Here is a 7,097-nt window from a genome sequence, read left to right on the forward strand (position 1 = left end):
ATGGGTTGTATTTGTTTTTTTAGGTTAGCACTTTCACTGCCTCTAAACTCCTGGTAAAGCACAAATACATGTAGTATATCCATCTGTTCTTGACAAAATGTGTTAATAAAAAGATGAGAAGGATTCCAACCAAAATTCAAATAATGATTTCCCTTCACCATATAATGACTGGTCTATTCCTCTTTTTCTACATGAGTAGTCCAAAAGGACTTAGGTACTTTTACAGGAACAAAACAATGAGACCAAACAAGCTTGTACTTCCTATACACAAGCCTGTAGCTCCTTACACAAGCCTGTACTTCCTGTACACAAGCCTATAGCTCCTGGACACAAGCCTGTAGTACCTATACGCAAGCCTGTAGTACCTATATACAAGCCTGTAGTACCTATATACAAGCCTGTAGTACCTATACACAAGCCTATAGTTCCTGTATACAAGCCTGTAGTACCTATACACAAGCCTATAGTTCCTGTACACAAGCCTGTAGTTCCTTGCACAAGCCTGTAGTTCCCAACATTTAGGGAGGCAAAGGCAGGAAGACAGCAAATTTGAGATCAAACTGGTCTACATAGCAAGATACTGCCTAAAATAAAATTAAAGAAGTTAATTATTTTTGGAAACAACCTTAGGAACAGAAGCACATTAAGCTAAGAGCTTGAGAGAAGGGACTAATATCTTCCATTAATCATTCAGAAAGACATCCAGCTGCTATCAGAGCCCTGAGGAAATGGAACATTTGATAAGTGGGGACATGGTGGAATAGTTCTCCGTGAGATGAAACCAGCTAAAGCATGGGCCACAATTTCATGAGTGTAACCCAAAGTCAACTAGAAAGGGGAGGCTTTGCACAAATGGACCCAGAGACACTGCCACTTGCCTCGTCCACAGCTCTGCCAGCCTTATCCTTCACCAACCATCCTTTTGGATTGGATTCTGTGGCTATGATAAACACCATCACCGAAAGCAACTTGGAGAATAAACTTCAGCATACACTCCCAGGCAACGGTCCATCACTGAGGGAAGTCAGGGTGGAAACTGAAGCATAAACCACAGAGAAATAAAGAAACGCTGCTTACTGACTCACTCCTGGTTAGCTTTATTGTGTATCCCAGACCTGTCTGCCTGAGCAATAGCTGCCCACAGTAGGCCCTTTTATATCAATCAGGAATCAAGATAATCCCCCCACAGTCATGGCCACAGGTTAATCTGATATGGGCAATTACTCTAGTCTGTTAAAGTTTCCCTTTCCCAGGTAACTCTAGGTTGTGTCACATTGACAATAAAAGCTGACCAGTACCATTCTCCTGGTCCCACCTCTTTTACTAGCCCTCAAAGCAGGCTGGAAAGAGAGTATATAGGCAAGATGCATGGTATTGTGATTTTTAAGGTGTAGTTTATCTCTTGGCCTTGCATTCAAGACAAGTATTTATTTCCTTGACTTCCATCCTCTAGACTTTGCCCAAGTCCTTCATGTTCTTGAGAACAGAACACTCTTAAGATTTGGGGGGACTTGGATTTGAACTTGACACCTTTGCTGAGTTCAACAGTATAAAGTTTAATCGTAGCTACTGAACACTGGTTGACTGCAGAGGCCCTGGAGGCTGTTCACTAACAAAACAAATCTGTAAACCATTAGACAGGTAAGCTGAAGCCACTTTTAAGGTTCTCTATTTCTCTCTCCTCTTTTTCTATAGATACTGTCTGATAGTGTTTCTGGCTGGAATTCTCAGAACTGCTTGGGTTCTGTTGGGTACTGCCCAATTTGCAAATAATTGTTTGTTTGGCTTAGCCCAAATAAAATTTGCCAAATTTAATTAGTTAAGGAATATTTCCTTTTAAGAGAGGCTTCCCAACAGAAGGCAATAAACAAAGACAAGAAGAGAAGCAGGCCTCCAGCTTGCCTTTGCAATAGTCTAGTAATGCTGCCCATAAACATCCCACAAACAGCCACCAGGACCTGACCTTATGACCTTAAATCTTCCCTGGCTAACAGCTTGTTTTCTCATCCTTGGGTCTCACAGCGGACACAGTGAAACATACCTGAGACCCACAAGCTCCCTATTGACCCTCGATCTAGTGCAATGCATGGGTGTTACACATCTTTGCTTCTGCACAGAAGATGAACGTGGCTCAGTCTCCACCTGATGACCCTGTTTTTATGCCTACTGTGTTGAGCTTCTCCTGGATTAAGTTTGGTTTGCAGCCCCACCCTCTGTTTTCCTCATATTTAGATGCTGTTAGAGCCCTGCCTCATCCACTCTCGACTGGAAAGACAGGGAGAAAATGGAGGAGCTTAGGTGCCATCTTAATGTTATTCTTGCTTTGCCCAGGTCTTCTTTGTCCTCTTTTGACCATTTCGAGGGAGCCCTGACTTTCCCAGGGTTTTGTCTTTGATATCTAACATGGAAGGATTTTTTTTAATCTACTAACATTGTTGTATCAGTGAAGACTGGAAGTTTTGGCGGCATTGTGGCCCCAAAGTCTTCCTCTTCTTTACAGTCCTTACCAATGGCTACAGGGGCTGGAAAATGAAAGCTTGGGACAATTCTGGGCCACAACCTGTAATGGGCCCTCAGACCTTAGCACAACTGACTCCATTTTCATAGGCCATAAAACTCAGCATATAGACAGCACTACCTGGCAAAATGAAAACCAAACCCTAATCTATCAAAGTCCATAGTTCCGGGGAAAATCTCTAGATGTATTTTGACTTCTGTAATTATGCTTCTGGTTCGCTGTTCTTGTTATCTGAAGTATGTCAAGGCAAGATATGGATTTTGTGCTTAAAAGCTCACCCTGAGAAAGCTGGGGGCTCACTGGGATTCTGAAGACCCATTGTAGTCTCCAGTTGGCTAATAAAGATTTGCTATTGGCGTAAGCCTGAGTCCAAGGAGTCTTCTCTGGTGGATACCCCACAACAAACCCATGCTGCAGAGTCCTCAAAAGGGTCAGAGTGAGGCTGGCCCTGGACTCTCCCATCTGCTTCTCTCTCACTCCCATTCACGAATACCCCTGGTTACCATGGTGATTACATCATTTGCAGAGTCCACATCTGGGGAATGCCTCTTAAATAACTCACCTTATTCCTTTCTTCATCAATGTGGTAAGTTCAAACACTTGTTGTCTGCGTTCTTTCTCTGCCCCACTTACTGTGGTAGAAACTACCCACTTTTCAATGTCTGTCCAAATAAATGGGTTAGCAGTCTTCTTTTTGTTTGTTTGGTTGGTTTGATTGATTGCGTATTTGTTTGAGACAGGGTCTTTCTATGTAGTTCTGGTTGGCCTGGAACTCAATATGTAGAATTTTCTATGTAGACCAGGCTGGCCTGGAATTCAGGAATCCTCCTGTCTCTGTCCTCTGGGTGCTGGGATTAAAGGCCTGGATCACCATGCCAAGCTAGCACAGTTTTCTTTTAACAAGACAAACATGAGGTCTAGAAAAACAAAACTCAGTACCTTCATGGACTTAGTGGGAAAAGAGAGCTGGCAAAAGTCTTCAACTAAATTAATTTAGTTAAACTTTTTAGACATAGAATGGCCCTGACCCCTTTATTGCATTCCATGTCAAACTTGCTCAATTATTTTCAACTAAATTGCAAGTTATCCTCCAGATGCTGAATCTGACCTGCTTTTTAAAAATGGGTTAAAGACATTCAGTGTGCTGCCTCTGACATTGTCCCATAATTAACATTAAGTTACAAATCTTAGCAGGCTGCCTTTGCAACAAACTGCTGATACAATGTAGAGGGGATCTCATGGAGTTTACTCCAGGTTGGCTTTGAATGTTTTTAACATGACACAGAAGAGCTCAACCTTGAGCTACCTCCTGCTTCCAAACAATGCTGGTACGTGGCAGACATAACATGGAAAACCGTGAAGTTAACCCATTTGAATGCAAAACCTGTAAAGCTGGTCAGAGACAGAGGCCACAGCTCAGAAGGAAGTCGAATTCTAGCTTGGTCATTTTATGATTTAGTAGCAGAGTTGGTCCAAACAACACCAGTTATCCCCTCAGACTGACGTTCAACTGCCCGTGGATTCCAGCACATTCTACAAACTAAAAGTAAAGCAGATAGTCATTACCAAAATCATAGGTAATTTTGAAATCTGAAGATATAACTACCCACAAACAAGTTTTGGTAATGAATTGCTCACACACCTCTGCTATATACGTGTGTGTGTGTGTGTGTGTGTGTGTGTGTGTGTGTGTGTGTGTCCTTGCAGTCCACTGACTGCAAGTAGTAACCAGCCCTCACATAGCAAGCAGTGCACAGGAAGCAAGACAATGTATATGATATGGAATGGGCCAGTCAAATAGTAGCTCTGCTTTCCAGCATTTAGTCCATCTCTCTGTCACTCCCCTCACTATAACAAATACTCAAGAGAATAAGTTCACGGTTTTGGAGGTTTTAGCTCACCCATCATTTACTGACTGTCATTTTAAGGCCTGCAGCAAAACAGAACATCATGGTGGGGTCTGTGGGGAGGAGCAGGTTTCTCACCACAGCTGAGAACCAAAGAGAGAAAGAGGAGGTTCGGGTCTGATTATTCTCTTCAAGGGCATACTCCATGCCCAGAAGACTGTCCACTACTGGGTGATACACCTGCAGGCTCTGGGCTTCAGACAGCCCAACACATTTGTAAATGATATCATCGTGTCACAGAGTCAAAAGATTTCACACCCCTAGATTTTCTTCTTGAAGACGTTACCACCTCCCAACAGCACCATGGACTGGGGAAAAGCTTTTAACACATGGCACTTCCAAGAGTAGTTATCCAAAGTACAGCGCTACTTGCCAAGAATGACTTCAAATGTTTTTCTACATTCAGCCACTGTGACCTCCTGATAATTTCAGAGGGAGGGGTACCATTATTATCCCCACTTTCTAGAGGTGAACACTTGGGTATCAACTTACAAATGGCGGTGTCCAGATTCAGAAACAGCTTTCCTGCAATGCCTGAAATGAGACCAGCATCACTCACCCCTCCAGTGGCCCCAGGGATGCTGACCTACACAGGAAAGACAGCATTCCCAGACTCTTTAGTGCAGATGGGATTGTGTGGGAATGTGAAGCCATGGAACACAGCAGCTAGAAGTCGGTGAAGCACCAGGTAGATTTTAGGTGAGAATGAGGTCTACAGAAAAAGGAGGAAGCAATGTCTGGGCCATTAAGCTCAAAGGCCGTGGGCAACTGGTATAAAAATAAGACCCACCTCAAATGAAGCTGGGTTCATTCTTGGGTTACTCAGAATGTTGACAGAGTAGAGATCAGCACTGAAATGGGTTCCAAATTCCTAAATCATTACTAGCTCCTAACAAACACCCATGGGGATTCAATGGAGAAGAGCAGTGACTGCCTTCCCAGCATCCTCTGCTCCCAGCCCTGCTTGATTCTCTCCTCTCAGCAGTCTGGGATTTAATTCTTCTCTGCCTTTGTATGTATCTTTCTCTACCTTATCTGTCAGGTTGGAGAGAAGGCTGCGCGGGTAAGAGCAGTTGCTGCTCTTCCAGAGAATCTGCTAGGTTCCTGGTATCCATGGTCAGCATTTCTCAACTGCAACTGCAGATCCAGTGATATGAAGCCCTCTTCTAGCCACAGCAGCACGCAGGCAGGCATTCAGACACACAAGCATGTGTGGGTGCACACACACACACACACACACACACACACTTAATCACCTCTACTGCTTTGAGTCACAACATTTTCAAATGTGTTTCAGTACTTCATATACTAGATCTACAGAGCACCAGGAACCCACAGGGAGGAGAGCTGCTTTTTATCTAAAAAACAACTGAGCCTCTAACATCAATAAAAACAAGATGAGTGTGATGAAAAAGACTGAACTGATTTTCCTTTTGACAGTTATCAGTTGCCTCTTCAGTAGGGGTGAGACCCTGTGTCCCCTTCCCCTTCAAGATTGAAACCCAGTCTAGTTTGAATCTATGCAGGTCTCATGTGAGCTGCTACAGTCTGTGAGTTCATACATATAACACCCTTGCTTTTTCTGGAAGACACAGTTTCCTTGGAGTCATCCATCACCTCTGGCTCTTGCAATCTTTCCGTCTCCAGAAGAAAGCATGATCAAAACATATTATATGAGAAAAAACCTTAATATAAAAAAGAATAAGTGGCAAAAAAAATGCTTAGTCCAGCGTATATATTGTCAACAGTCAGGAAGAAGAGATGTCATAAGGAAAGGGACAAAAAGTTGCAGGGGTAGCAGATAGAGAATACAGCATTAGCAACCAAAAGCAAGAAAAACAAAATCACCAGGAACAAAAGTTCTCATGACAGTGGGCATGAGAACCCATCACACACACACACACACACACACACACACACACACACACCACAATTAGAACTGCAGAACAGCTTAAAAGCAAACAGAATCTTAATAGCTCATTAAGCACCTATCTTAGTCAATGTTCTGTTACTGTGAAAAGACACCATGACCACAGCAACTCTCATAAAAGAAATCATTTCAATTGGGACTTACAGTTCAAAGGTTTGCTCCGTTATCATCATGGCAGGAAGCATAGCAGCATGCAGTCATGCATGGTCCTGGAGAAGTAACAGAGAATTCTACATCCACACCCACAGGCCGCAGGAAGAGAGCACATTAAGACTGGGTTGGGATTTTGAAGCCTCAAATCCCACCCCCACTGACACACTTCTTCCAACAAGGTCACACCTACTCCAGTAAGACCACACCTCTTAATCCCTCTCAAGTAGTGTCACTCCCTGATAACCAAGCATTCAATTATATAAGCCTATAGGGCCATTTTTCAAACTACCACATTCTACCTCCTGACCCTCATAGGCTTGTGGCTATATCATAATGCAAAATGCATTTAGTCCAACTTTAAAAGTTCATAGTCTATGGCAGTATTAGTTTAAAAGTTCAAAGTCTCGTTTTTTACTGCTGAGTAGTACTCTAATATGTATATATTCCATACTTTCTTCATCCATTCTTCATTTGAAGGGCATCTAGGTTGTTTCCAGGTTCTGGCTATTACAAACAATGCTGCTATGAACATAGTAGAGCATATACTTTTGTTGTATGATAAGGCCTCTCTTGGGTATATTCCCAAGAG

This window comes from Alexandromys fortis, unplaced genomic scaffold (assembly GCF_014885135.2).
Source record: "Alexandromys fortis isolate MF-2015 unplaced genomic scaffold, M_Fortis_MF-2015_v1.1 scaffold_416, whole genome shotgun sequence".
Lineage (NCBI taxonomy): Eukaryota > Metazoa > Chordata > Mammalia > Rodentia > Cricetidae > Alexandromys > Alexandromys fortis.